This window comes from Montipora foliosa, chromosome 9 (assembly GCF_036669935.1).
Source record: "Montipora foliosa isolate CH-2021 chromosome 9, ASM3666993v2, whole genome shotgun sequence".
NCBI lineage: Eukaryota > Metazoa > Cnidaria > Anthozoa > Scleractinia > Acroporidae > Montipora > Montipora foliosa.
The window spans coordinates 43712205-43727204 of NC_090877.1; the positions used below are offsets into that span (position 1 = coordinate 43712205).

The window sequence follows — 15000 nt, forward strand, 5'->3', positions numbered from 1 at the left end:
CGCCATCGTTTCTTGGTTGAAAGTTCACGTACGTCTATAATCTGCGCTCGATTACGAAAAACATTCATCTCGATATAGGTTCTGTTGTTTGTGTTACCATTTTTCCTTTTTGTTTTGAATTTTGCCCATCCAATTTCACTGAATTGATAATAACGTAGCTATAGGCCATCGCTTTCGCTTTGATATGGCGCTCTTGGTAGCAAAGGGGTGGTTGGCGTTAATTGGGAATTTGAGATTACACAGTTCTTCTGTCGTCCAATTAGAGCCTGTACGCACTAGGCTGACAAAATTTGTTTGACTCAACCAAAAATATTCCCCAATATTCACTGAGCCTGAGGCGAATAATTGTTTTAACTCATAATCAATCTTTTAAACTCGTCAAAATAAGGCTCGATCAATTTGAGAACTTCCAAACATCGCAAGTATCTATTAATTTTCAGCGGTGAATATCAAGAAAGTGCCAAACAACGGGCTAAAACAAGATAAAAAGGAACAAAAAGTGCTTGATTGTCTTAGCAGCCGCGCCTCCAAAATGTTATATTCACCGGGTAGCGCGGTGTATTTATACTAAAACAGTTATTCGCCTCAGGCTCAGTGGTTATCGGTGAATATTCACCGATAATCACTGAGCCTGAGGCGAATAATTGTTAATTAGTATATACTCAACAATACCCAAGACAACGGCACTTTTGAAGTTTGGTAAGGCTTGACAAAATTTGGTGAGAAATGGCATGCCATGATGAGTTGATGACAGATTTTTTCGCAAAATAAACAACAATTTGCCCAGTGATCGCGGGGCCTTGTGTTGATTGTCTTTGTAGGCAAATAAAGAACTTAAAAGAAGCTGTATTAACTATATCAGCACGCCTCAAATAACAAAGAAATTGGCGAAGAAGGCACTGGAAAAATTCTGAAATTTGAGTTTCGCAAAAAAAGCAGAGAGTTGGACGGGCCGTGAAAAACCCTGGGAACGAGGTTGGTTTCATTTCAGTTGATTTCTTGCCTGCACTGAGCTTCAGATATCGATGAAAGTAAGAAAAAGAGAATTTTCGTCCTTTTATGGCACAGCAGGCTGCGTGATGCTAAATTTGGCTACTAGCTCTTTATTCTTTTCCGTTTTGCACCCCCCTTACCACGGGAAACATGGGGCACGGGTGGAGATTTGTGGGGTCTTTGACTCTTTCTTTGCCTTGCCCGAGGGGGTGGGGGATTAATTTATTTTTTGGCGTTGCCCTCCTAGAGAGGTCGGGGATTAGTACATTTTGGTCTTTTCTTTTTCCAACGGGGTGGGGGATTAGTACATTTTAGTCCGTTGACTTGTCCGAGGAAGAAGGAGTAAGGAAAAGTTGCAAAGGGGCCAGAATATGCACAGTAGGAAGTAGCAAGGATTGACAGGCCTCACCTACTTAACGGCTCAGACTTTTGTACCGTACCTCTTTAAAGCTTTCCTCTTACGATCATGTACTTAGGGATTTTCCCCTTTGCCGTAGAGAATTCCTATCAAACATGATAATGTAATGGATTTGATGATAAAAATTACGAGCAGAAACATACTTATTAAAGACAACGTTTCGGTGTCCTCATGACACCATCATCAGGTCAAATATAATATTTTACAGATAACTCGAATATTAATGTTCAAGATTAAGTTCAAAGTCCCTAGAGGCTAGGTGAAAAGTTTTGCCTTTATCAAGTCACTTTGGATATTCAGACACGGTTTGTGCTCGCGAATAAGGAACATTGTTTGCATGAGCATTTCTTAAGAATGCGAAACATGTCAGATGTTATTGTTCTTGATTGATGTTGACTTTGGCTGTGATTGAATATCGAACCAGATCTTTTATGCTCATCGATCCGTTGGTAGAGATGTCGACGCGTGTAACCAACATAGCTGGCATCACACCAGCCACATTCAAATTTGTAAACTACTGATTGTTCGTTGATCAACGCGGGCTTGATTTCTTTACGTTTGAGATCTTCTCCAACTTTTCGAGAAATAAAGACTGGGCATAAGTCGATGTTTAACAGCTTACCAAGATTTTTCAACTGCTTGCGCACAGAGCCGTAGAGAATGCTGGTTTAATAAAACATATTTACAGTGACAGGTGCATTTGTTTCTACGTCACTCGGCCAGTGGCTATGGTAAATAACAATTATTCTTTTGAAATCGAGGTGAGTAGTGGTAGATTAAAAAATGCATATTCACTGGGATTCATTAAACGATTACTGATGTTCCATCACGGAAAATCAAACAAGAAAATTTTGAAACTTTATTTCCGAAGCTGAAAAAGAAAAATAGAGCCACATCTAGGTGAGTTTTAGAGCGCTGTTTGTTTCTCAAAAATGCTTGAGCATAATAAATAATACTAAAAACAAATAGCGATTTTGAGACCGTCACGAACACGTTCCAAAACGTTGGGGGATATTCCAAAGTTTAATTTTTGGCTGACATAGTAGCTTTTTAAACTGACGTTTAGTGAAAATTCGGCAAGAGGTCTGATCAATGTAGTTGTTTCTTCCGGAAATTGATCTTTCCGCCTCATCGGAGTCTTAGAAGGTTGAAATCATATGCTTTTCAAGTGCTATAAGAGCGGCTGATTTTGTAAGCAGTAAAGCCATCTTAGCCGAGAAAGCTTAAATTGTAATTTAGGGGTAATTTTCGACCACATTTTTCGGCTAAAATTAGGCTGCCAGTGATTACTTTCTGACAGAGGGAAGATTTTCCGTCTTAAATAAACAAAACTTCCCTTAATACAGCCTAGCGGGTTCGGAAATTTCTGAAGCCAAGCATTAACATCATTTTATTAAGGGAATATTGAAACCAAGATTACTTAGTAATGGTTTTGGAAAGTTGTTCAAGGAATTTTTTGCCTGGATTCGGAAATTTCTGAAACCAGTACCCACCAATCCCATATTTTACGAGTGGTAAAGCATTTCCAACTTACAAGCTGATCTGAGTACGTGGGCGATGATGGGTTCAGAAATTTCTGAAACCATCTGGCCGGAAATGGAATGGCCATGTATATGTTTTCTTTTCATCACTTTAGAGCCATATTCCCACAACGCGCAACCTTCACAGGTTTCGGAAATTTTCGAAACCAATGGCAATTCTTGTTGAACCCTGTTCAAAGGTGGTTTCGAAAATTTCTGAAACCAAGACTGAGCAAATCGCTTTCAAATCACCCTTGTGTTCGAGGGTGGCTTAATTTGCGAAAAAAAAAAAATTACCCTCAAATAATAAAAAGAAAACCTAGGCTATATAAATGTATACTGAAAAAACACTGACAATGGTAGCGGAGACGTCTTTAGTGGGACATTTTTTGCAGTCACCACAAGAGACTTTCATTCACACATCAGCACCTAAATACAAAACCAAGGCACTTCAATCTTGCCAAGTCAATTACATTGATAGTGATAAATGAATTATATTGGAGCGGTGATGACAAAATTTAATAAGCTAAGGCGCCAAATTAATACCAGGCCAAACAAGTCGTTCCCTTGAACTGCGATGAAATTTTCCAACAGTAAGTCATCCCCTCGATGAAAATATTCCCGAAAATTTAATTAGGTTATTGCGTTTTGTCTGGCGCCGTAGCTAAATAGAGGAGAAAAGTCCCTTTGTCTAAAACGATATTATTCACGATCAGTTTCTAACAAATTGAGCCCTCACTAGCTGTCGTTAGATAAATTAATCTCAATTCGGATTTTTCAATCTCGAATACTCCTGCTGTAGCTATTTTCTACTTGACGGCAAGAGTTCATTGTTATCTGACAGAGAAAATGAACAAAGGATAATACACGTTTTAGGAAGCTCGTCTATCCAAGGACTCCAGGTTCTTGGAGCATTTTGAAGCCTCCACTTTCCTTTCAAACAGCCTTGCCAGTAATGAATCTTGATGCTTTGTTCTTCAACTTCCAACACTTGTCCAATTACTGGCACTTTAATTATCGCAGTTATCTAGGTGAACTGCGACAAATGTCCCCAATATGATTTCTGACAAACAGTTTTCTACAGTCAGGACAGCTCTTTGTGCTGGAGGTACATACCTTCCTGTGTAAACCTGAAACAGCAAAGCAAGGGGTTTACCACCTATATATCTTCGTGTTGTGTCCAAAAATGATAGCAGGTTATACTGATGAGCACATCTGGAAATTCTTTAACTGAAGACATTTTGCTGCTTAAAAGCTAATAGCTATCTGCCAGTACTGGTTTTCTGTAGTTAAAGGGAGATTACAATGCAGTGCCTGAGTTGATAGCCAGGTGACATGCAGTAATCGACAGTAAAATATTTCTGGAAAACAATTAACTGAGTTTTGAGGATATTCAAACTTTGTGGAACTTACTGAGCGGGTCTGGTATGGTTTCATTAAAGCGTCCTCAGTTCATCTTGGACAGGGACCAACGTCACAGAACTCATTCTGCCAGTTATAATTTATATGTAGCACCTTAACCCCATAGGTATGACCCATCACACCAGCCACATTCAAATTTGTAAACTACTGATTGTTCGTTGATCAACGCGGGCTTGATTTCTTTATGTTTGAGATCTTCTCCAACTTTTCGAGAAATAAAGACTGGGCATAAGTCGATGTTTAACAGCTTACCAAGATTTTTCAACTGCTTGCGCACAGAGCCGTAGAGAATGCTGGTTTAATAAAACATATTTACAGTGACAGGTGCATTTGTTTCTACGTCACTCGGCCAGTGGCTATGGTAAATAACAATTATTCTTTTGAAATCGAGGTGAGTAGTGGTAGATTAAAAAATGCATATTCACTGGGATTCATTAAACGATTACTGATGTTCCATCACGGAAAATCAAACAAGAAAATTTTGAAACTTTATTTCCGAAGCTGAAAAAGAAAAATAGAGCCACATCTAGGTGAGTTTTAGAGCGCTGTTTGTTTCTCAAAAATGCTTGAGCATAATAAATAATACTAAAAACAAATTGCGATTTTGAGACCGTCACCGTCACGGCAATACCACATTATATTGACGGCTAGTTGGGAGAAAATATATTCCGCTATAATTTAAATTATTTTGCAATTTCTGCTGTGGTTAGGGTCCGGCTTCGTTTCAACTTTTCCACTTGAAGAAACGTGGATTGCGCCAAATTTTGTGCGTTATAAAAGTAAATACATCATCAGGAGGCCCGAAAGTAATAATTAAGTAAAGCACGATCGTCCGGGTGAGTGTAGTCCTGAGAAGAACTCCGGTTGTCGATGTCATAAAGTAACTGTGGGATTCAAGTGGAAAGGGGTGACAAATGGAAAGGGGTTTCAAATGGAAAGGGGTTACAGCACCTTCCATTTTTCATAACTGTTGCCACGCTAACAGTCAGCACTGCTAAAGACTCTTTAAGGGTGCGTTTTTTTTGGGAAAATCCAAAAACGGATTTGTTCTCTCGGAACAATGGATTCTTCAGCGTCAAAAAACACGCATAATCCGAAAAGGGGTTTCATGACAACGCAAACAAACAAACAAACCCAGACAGGCCTAAACAACTCACAATAGTTAGCGGTTAAGTTTGTTTTGGAGAAATTCTTCGATGAAAATGCCACCAGAAAAAAACACCTTAGCGACCAATAAAAGAAATGACAAATAACATGCTTGCTAAGATACAAATCTATTTACAGAAGGTATTTTTGCAGTTTACTTTTTTAGCTGTAGGAAAGGTGCTAACAATATTATTAGTGCTGTCAAGAAACTTTCAGTGTAATTTCGGGTGTGAAAACCTAACTATTTTTGACCTACCGGTATTCACGTCTTCGATCATACGGTAAAAACATTTGGGCTAAAACTGTCATGTACGGTAGCTGTCGTGTATCATTTTTGCATGGAATACCCCTTGTCAAAAATACTTGTTTTGAATCCTTTCCCAAAAAAACGCTTAAGTGATGAATCTCAAAAATCCAGATTTAGATTCAGTGATCCGAACTATCCTCCTCGAGTGTAGATACTTTAGATTCATGATCCGTTTTTGGATTTTCCGGTCACCCTTTTTGATCGAAACATCTTATCCTTGCAAAGTTTTCAAAGTTTTTATATTTTTCAACTTCAAAAGTATAGCTCTAGACTTCGCCTTGTAAATTATTCAGACGCTTTTAATCGTTTATCACCAATATCGCAACTCGGAATGCCTAGCTTAACATAAAATTGAAACATACATTGGTGACGAAAGTGTTTTAGCGAGATAAACTAAGAATAAAGCCAGGATCCGAGCCAGGATCCGAGCCAGGATCCGAGCCAGGATTCGAGCCAGGATTCGAGCTAGGATCCGAGCCAGGATTCGAGACCTAACCGAGACCTAACCGAGACCTAACTTAACCTAACCGAGACCTACCCTAACCCTAACTAGACCTAACTAGACTAGAACCAACCTAAATAGACCTAACCTAACCGAGAGATTCGAGAATAAATAGCGGAGAAAGCTCATCTTAGCTCGAATCCTGGCTGGAATCCTGGCTCGGATCCTAGCTCGAATCCTGGCTCGAAGTTTAGGTATCCTCTGTTTTAGCTCACATGAATTAATCATCAAGTTTGTGCCTACGAATATTAAAATATATGTATAGATGCAATACTGTTGTGCCACAGCTTAGTCGACTTAAATTTTGTTTTTCATGAGATGAAACTGTTTCGCAAAATATATTATAATATTTCCATGCAGTTGCCAAAAAACAATTCTATGTTATGCATGTTTAGCGAACTTGAGTTTCGGTGGGTTAATAACACATTGTCTAATATGCTGCATGATAAACCAAAATAATTCCGCTATATTTATTGCTAGATGTCGTTCTTGATGGTCCGATGTAAAGGACTATTACTGAAAGAAAACTAGTTCAACATGTGACGCCTAGATTTAAGACTTGACGAAAAGAAATTAAAAATAATCAGAGTTTACGACGAAGCTTTCGTAAAACTAATAGATACCATTGAGGCAACTGCTAATCTGTGCATGGATGACTTCATTTCTCTCGTAATCTTCATTTTCAAATTAAAAATAAAGGGTTCAACAACATACTATGCAGTCTTTGATCTTCCAAAATCGGCACAAGTGTAGTTGAGGGAATTGGGGCTGGTAGAAGAATCGCATTGTTGAATTGTGCGCCTGTGCTCTGCGCTCTTGCATCTTTAGGTTCACCACTCTCACGTGCTCTGTGTCGTGTCTTACTTTCGTTAAGAGAGCCCATGTGTCTTTTGATCAGCGCCAGACACATGGGCTCTGGGATCTCGATCGAGATTGACAACTGATGGCCGAAGCAGGCAACAGAGCCCCATTTCAGCCGGCACTGGAGCATATCCTTTCAAGACATTGGCAACCACTTCAAAGGAATGGCCAAAGCGTTTTCCTGCCTTCATATTCGACGAGGATAATTGTTGAACTCATCAATGAGACTATAGAAAGCCCAGACGTTATAGAACGGCATAGAACCAGAAGGGATAGAGGGGTAAAAAAGAAAACATTTCAAACGGCAATTGGGGAGTATGGTGAGGAGTAAGTGATCGCAAATTTTAAAAGCCATAGAATGCAACTGCTATGGTTAAGAAGTAAACTCGAAAGAAAGCTATCTGGGGGACCAATCACAAAATAGGGTTCGTACCCTGCACTTTGAGCAACCAATTCTTAGGCAAGAAAAACCTGGACAAAGTGGCTGAAGATGATGAACATTATTTTTTCGGCCTGGGTCCTGAAGTGTCCAAGTTACTCCCTTTTGTACACGATGAATGTGTCGAGTTTTAAAATTAACAGTTTTAAATTATAGAATGGATTAACACTGATAAACATTAATAAATAATGAAATAAATCAAGAATCTTACTTAATAACAAACTGTTGTTAGTAGTAAAATCTGCATTTAATATTTCATAGTACTTTATTCCACTTATTTTAAAATAATTGGCCTCCATCCAACGACAAATTTGGCACTAAAATCAACCATGCATATCCTGTATTAGATTTTAAGGCGAGGGCAAACGGCTTTAAAATTTGCTTCAACATCTGTTCAGTGTTGTTGAACAGCGATGTCGAAACTGTTTGCCACCCCCTTTCAGCCATGTTAAATCCATGTTGAATGAGTTCAAAAGCATTTAAACTTCGCTTCAATAACCATTCAACATTTCTTCCTTATGGGGAAAGTGGAATAAAGTTGAAGTTGTTTGCCACCCTCTGTCAATTGGTCTCTCAATGACACACCCACGTACCCTGGAGCCTGGGATTGAATACTAGGCCTCTTGTGAAGCTTTGTGGAATCGAATGTTGATGATGTGTTGAAACCGCTTGCCACCCCAGCGGTCCACAATGAACATCGTTCAACAAAGTCGAACGGTTGTTGAAGCCCTCTGCCCGAGCCGTTAGAACAGCGGAATGGACGGCATGAGATGAAAGTTAGAAAGATCATCGCAGTTCGGCTAAGCAACTAAAGCATCTGCACGCCAGCCTTAAAAAAGGCCATTCTTCGCACGCTCGAGCCTGATATTTTGTATATATTGCTTAATTTTTCTACTGATCGAATCCTCAACTACAAGAGTTGGTACTCTCTCAGCTTGGCAACGGTGTTTCTATTGGACAACGTTCAGCTACGCCTTCCTGCATAAAACACATCATTTCCGAGGTACATATAAATGAAAGGAATAATAATAATGATGATGATGATGATGATGATAACATATAACAATACTTCTATTGATAATGATAATGGAACGATAATGTGAAACACACAGCTGTAGTTCTTGTGTTAGTATGATACTCTACATGTACTGCTGTCTCGAGCAGTTTGAATTTTAGGAGACTTTTGTCACCCTGGAAAGAGAGTACAGAATTCATAATACCTAGCAACATTGTACACAAAAGCAATAAAATACTTGCTACGATAAACCTGTATTCTCTACAATAAGGAAGAACAACTGGAACCTTGAACTAGCTCTTCACTTTACATTTTTATTGATCTCTTCAGTTACACAATTGCTAATGTCCAATTCCTTGCTATTTCCATGGTAGCCTGAAAAATAATTAAAAAGGAAATAAATTAGAGACCAACATTAATTGGGTAGAGCCAGCAGTAATGCTGATTGAGTTTTCAGATCTAGCTACGGACTCACTAATCATTGTTATCACAGGGAACCCACACAAAGGGTGAATTTAGAAGCAATGTATGAGAATAGCAAAAAGTTTCATAATTTTTATTTAGCTATATATCTTTCCAGATCAACTGAAAAATAAAACAAAAAATTCCCGTGAGTCGACAAATATGACAGTCACATCTTGAGCTGGATGGATAACAAGATCAATAAAATTTCTGCAGGCCATAAAGGTCTAGCAGTCAAACCGGTCAAAATGAATGGACTTTCTCCGTGCCATAAATTATTTTAATACAATGTAAAATGTTACCATGACTGAACAACTGTTGAGCATCTTCCTCCCAATGACACGGATGTGCAGCCATTCACATTAAAGGAGAATTGAAACTTAATAGACAACTGAATAGAGGGCCACAAAGGAATCAAAGTGCAAACCATGAATGCCTTAACTCAACCTGATGGAAGAGAGAGGGTCGTAAGAATGAACAAACAATGAATGGCCATCGTCACAAGCCTAACTCAACCTGATGGAAGAGAGAGGGTCGTAAGAATAAACAAACAAAGAATGCCCATCGTCACAAGCCTAACTCAACCCGATGGAAGAGGGAGGGTCGTAAGAATGAAAAAACAAAGAATGGCCATCGTCACAAGCCTAACTCAACCTGATAGAAGAGAGAGGGTCGTAAGAATGAACAAACAAAGAATGCCCATCATCACAAGCCTAACTCAACCCGATGGAAGAGAGAGGGTCGTAAGAATGAACAAACAAAGAATGGACATCGTCACAAGCCTAACTCAACCTGATGGAAGAGAGAGGGTCATAAGAATGAACAAACAAAGAATGGCCATCGTCACAAGCCTAACTCAACCTGATGGAAGAGAGAGGGTCGTAAGAATGAATAAACAAAGAATGCCCATCGTCACAAGCCTAACTCAACCCGATGGAAGAGAGAGGGTCGTAAGAATGAACTAACAAAGAATGGCCATCGTCACAAGCCTAACTCAACCTGATGGAAGAGAGAGGGTCGTAAGAATGAACAAACAAAGAATGGACATCGTCACAAGCCTAACTCAACCCGATGGAAGAGAGAGGGTCGTAGGAATGAACAAACAAAGAATGGCCATCGTCACAAGCCTAACTCAACCTGATGGAAGAGAGAGGGTCGTAAGAATGAACAAACAAAGAATGGACATCGTCACAAGCCTAACTCAACCCGATAGAAGAGAGAGGGTCGTAAGAATGAACAAACAAGGAATGCCCATCTCCACAAGCCTAACTCAACCCGATGGAAGAGAGAGGGTCGTAAGAATGAACAAACAAAGAATGGACTTCGTCACAAGCCTAACTCAACCTGATGGAAGAGAGAGGGTCGTAAGAATGAACAAACAAAGAATGCCCATCGTCACAAGCCTAACTCAACCCGATGGAAGAGAGAGGGTCGTAAGAATGAACAAACAAAGAATGCCCAACGTCACAAACCTAACTCAACCCGATGGAAGAGAGAGCGTCGTAAGAATGAACAAACAAGGAATGCCCATCTTCACAAGCCTAACTCAGTTTGGCTTTGTACAGAGAATGACCAAGGTTATTTGTGATTGTTGAAAAGGAAAAGTAAACAATCTGCCAAGTAAAAAAGAATTAGTGCCGTTGGTCACAATAACAATAATTGTTTTGTCAATGTATGTGTTGATGACAGCAGTTATTGCTGACACAATCATACATTGTAAGAACAATAGTATGTCTTAATTAAGCACCCAACCCAATACAAAACAGCTGATCATCAGAAGCATTCTCACAATTAAAACCACAGTCTGGCCAGAAGCAACAAAGTTTTCTTACTGTACTCGTCTTTTCAAATAAGCTGCTCGAAGTAGTGGCGACAAAAATGTCCGTTTTGGAGTTCGTGTATCAGTGAAAATCTTTGTACTTACTTTTGTTTTCTATTTCTTTCAGTGCTATGTTTCTCTCTGATGGAATAGTCATATCAGTCAGTTTGAAGGTGGGTTATTATTATTATTATTATTATTATTATTATTATTATTATTATTATGTGAATTCTTGCTGTTCAGTTTGCTGTATACATTCTTGGAGGGCCGGGTCCAAGCCATGGTCCTAGGGCACAGCAGGGCTGATAAATTTTGCTTTTAAGACAAGTCCTTCGTGTTTTTTGTCATTTTTTCCTGATAGCTTGCTTTCTTTGACACAGGTCATGTGCTAAAGAAGTAATTCGAGCGTGCTTTTAGAAAAATTTCAAGTTTTAACAAGAGATCATGCAAATAGTCTTCGATTTTTGTGATGTTCCAGACAAGAACGCCTGCGTTAGTGCGTTTTGCCCCACACAGTAATGTTGTCATTTTTCTTTGTTGGTAAGGACCTTTATATTAGGTGTGTCCAGAAGTTGTGGGTGTAGACGAGGGTATTTCTCAGTACGTCACTGAATGAAAAGGGTCTTGTAGGCCCTTATTTGTCTAAGATGCATTGCGAATTTTCACGAACCCACTCGAGATTTTATTCATTTTTACAAACCCAACATTAAAACTGTTATATATTCTTTACCAAGATTCGTGAACTTACGGTATTTTTTTGTGTGAGTAAGACTAGAGAGAATGGCGATGGATTGAAACTATTTTTTTATTCAACCTGATATCCAGCGTCGTAATTAAATCGTTAAAAATGTTTAGTATACCCTCATGTAAGACAGACTCTTTCATTAAAAGATTGAGCATTGAAAGCGTTTTTATAGGTTTTAAGACTGTATTCATGCTTATCAATTTTTCAATTGTGCATTTCGTATTCTAGGACGATTTGATTGATTTTGGTACTTTGATAAGTTTGAAATCATATAAATAAACGATTAACCCTTGGGGCTGCCATGCACTTTATCAATAAACCAGTTATCCATCCATCCATCCCGGGCATCCATCCATCTATTTAGCTATTTTATTTATGAAAACGCTGTTGGACGATGAACATTCTACTAGCTAATTTATTTTTTTGGAAATTTTGTTTAAAGGATGCAAAGAAAGGAATCTTTCTTGGATACAAAACTCAGGGTAGCTTAGTCACATGTAGCAAAAATTTGTTCAGCTTTTTGCGGTTTTAGGTCACACTTCATTTCCGGTCTCCCGTTTTGAACGGAACAACTTGTAAGTGTTCAGTGTGTACCCTTACAAAGTTTTTAAAAGTTTTAATAATTTTTAAAATTATAATTCCGCCTTATACGTGTAAATTGCTCAGACAATTTTGTTGTTATCGTTAATATCGTAACTCAAAATGAATTCCAATTAAACATGCAGTGGTAACAAAAGTTTTTTGCTCGATCACATGAATCAAGTTTGAGTTGCAATATTATTATGCCAGAGCTTATTCGACTTAAATTTTGTTTTTCATGGTATGAAACTTGAGCTCTTTCGCATAATATATTTCATTTTGTCCTTGCAGTTGCCAAGGAATAATTCTTTTTTATGCAAGTGTTTCGCGAACTTTCACGTACCTGCATTTTGAGTTTTGGTCCGTTTTGAAGGTATGGCATATTGTTATCAGGCTGCATGATAAACCAAAATAATTCCGTTATATTATCGTTCCTAGATTCGCTGAAGATCTCTCGTTCTTGATGGATCCGAAGTAAAGGACTATTATATAGAAAAGGAGTTCAAAATGCGACGCCTAGATTTAAGAAATAAAATAATCAGATTTTGCGACAAATATTTCGTAAACGGGATATAACAGAGAATGACGTCGCTCGGGTAAAACTCATAGCTCACGACATAATGGCAACTGCTGGGTCGTGTGTGGTCTGGTGCCTAATTTGGATTGTGTAACACCGAGCCTCGAGTTGGAATTGGGAACGAGATTCGGTAAAGCGAAACGAACGTGTTCAATCCCTTGGTATTGCAACAGCGAAATAAACGAAATAATCTCATACAGTAGTCCATAGGCAACAACCTCCGGATGGAGTCGGTTTTTAAGAAAGAAGTACGTTTTGTTAACTTGGATGACTTTCGGAAACACCAAATGCGGGCTCGGCATATGATTCAAGGGACAGCCGAAGATGTCTCGTCACTTGTTAAAGAAAGCGCACACGTTAATTCTGCCAGTAGGTATACACTGTCGAATTTCTTGCGAAAGCAAGGATCGCAATCTTTCTTGCAGCCTATTGAATTTAATGAGGTCCTTACCTTGGTAGAAGAAACTATAAGTTGTGGAATGAAGTGTATTAACAGACGAGGGCGAATGGAAGCTATCCATAGCTTCAATGGATGCATTGGTGTGTTCTGCACCTTTAAAAATGGAAGAGATGAAAGCAGCGGATATGAAATTAAGGAGTTACACAGCATTAAGGTCGTGTATGAAGTCTTAGAAGAAGACGATTTCAGCGTCAAAATAAGGTTGATAACAGCTTTTCCTTTCTTGCATGGCCAATAGAGAAGGATTTGAATCATGAATGACAATTTTAAAAGCTAGATGAACCTTGATACAAGACCTTTCTGGGGGTTTTTGTGTTACTTCCTAATGTATTTTCACAAATCACAACAGCAAGCTTTACCATGGGTATCCGGGAATAGTGACAGTGCGAGCATAGATATAGAGAGGAAGAGTTGATGTCGCACAAGTCCTGTATATTAGAGATACAAGCAATGGCATGAAGGAAACTTCCTGAGAAATCGACGAGAGATGTGAAACTGGAATATAAAAGAAGAACTAAGTCCATTTCACGGTGCTTTTTCTCGATTAGAATACTCTTGTGTGGAACTGGAACATAGACACGTTTTATAACTTACTGGTAATTCGAGGAGATCTGTTGTTTTCGCAAGCAACCCAGTCGCTCCAATTATTTAACTGGCCTTTGATATTGAGGAAAGGATTATTTCATAATGGTAGAGGACCAAGGCCTTTAGTGAATAAACTTCAAATTGAATTTTCCAGTGATCATGATTTAGGATTAATTTAATCTGACTTTGAATAACTTGGCACTGTTCTTGAAATTGCAGTAGTTGCATCTCCTTCAGTGATTTGTATCCCCCGAGAAAGGGGATGCTGCTGAAATACAAAATATATAGGTCTAAAAAGGCTCTTTACAAGAGACTGAAATTTAATATGTCACATTTCCTTTTTAGTTACGGTATAATATTTAAAAATGATGCTCACAGAGGAAAAGATGAAACCACGTGGTAAAATGTGGATGTGTGCCTTAGAATAAATTTGATATTATAGTTGGTCGATTTATATTTTGCACACTAGAGAGATTTTTAGATGATGGCCTGTTTTCACTTTGTGATTGAGAGTTGGAAGTCTGACAACATAAAAGCACGATATTAGAACACCAAACAAGTTTTTCTCGCTTCGTTGAGTTTTTAAATCGGCTTACGATTTTATCGTCTTTGCTTAGTTTTGAATGTGAGACGTAGATTTAATCGGATGCAAGCAACTGGCCTATAGGTAGAATTAATTCGTTTAGCTTCAGTAAAGACAGTCCTCTAATGGCAATGTCCCTTCGTTCGTTATTTATAAACCCCAGAGGCATACATGAAAGAGCAACTTTACAATAAACACCTCTGAACAAATAAAGAACTCCTGACTTCTGTCGGAATATAGCCGTATGGTTAATAAGTACAAGTATACGATACACTGTCTAAGTAAATTGAATATGGGTGGGCACAACACAAAAACAAGACATTTTCAGACAACAGGCAACCTGACTGTTAAGTAGTTGCAAAACAGTCGATATCGCAAAAAGTGAAAAACAACAAAAAAAAGAACTTAATTAAACTAAATAAGTTCTCAGAATAAAAAAAAAAGGTTCAATTTTTCTTTTAATACGAGAACGTTTGCATATTCTCATCAAGAGCATTCCATACTTTAAGACTTTAAAACATCACCAACCAATCGAGGAACCGTTTTGTAACTGTAGAATTTTCATGC

General features: G+C 38.4%; 1 long non-coding RNA gene across 4 annotated transcripts in view; it reads left to right on the forward strand.

Moving 5' to 3' along the window:
- The first annotated feature begins 4744 nt into the window (after window positions 1-4744).
- LOC137971142 (uncharacterized) overlaps window positions 4745-15000 on the forward strand; it is a 52101-nt gene continuing 41845 nt past the window's right edge. For all 4 annotated transcript variants that reach the window (XR_011116931.1, XR_011116932.1, XR_011116933.1 and 1 more), the window contains exons 1-2: window positions 4745-4883; window positions 11032-11077. This is a non-coding gene — a long non-coding RNA (uncharacterized lncRNA). The remainder of the gene's footprint in view (window positions 4884-11031; window positions 11078-15000) is intronic.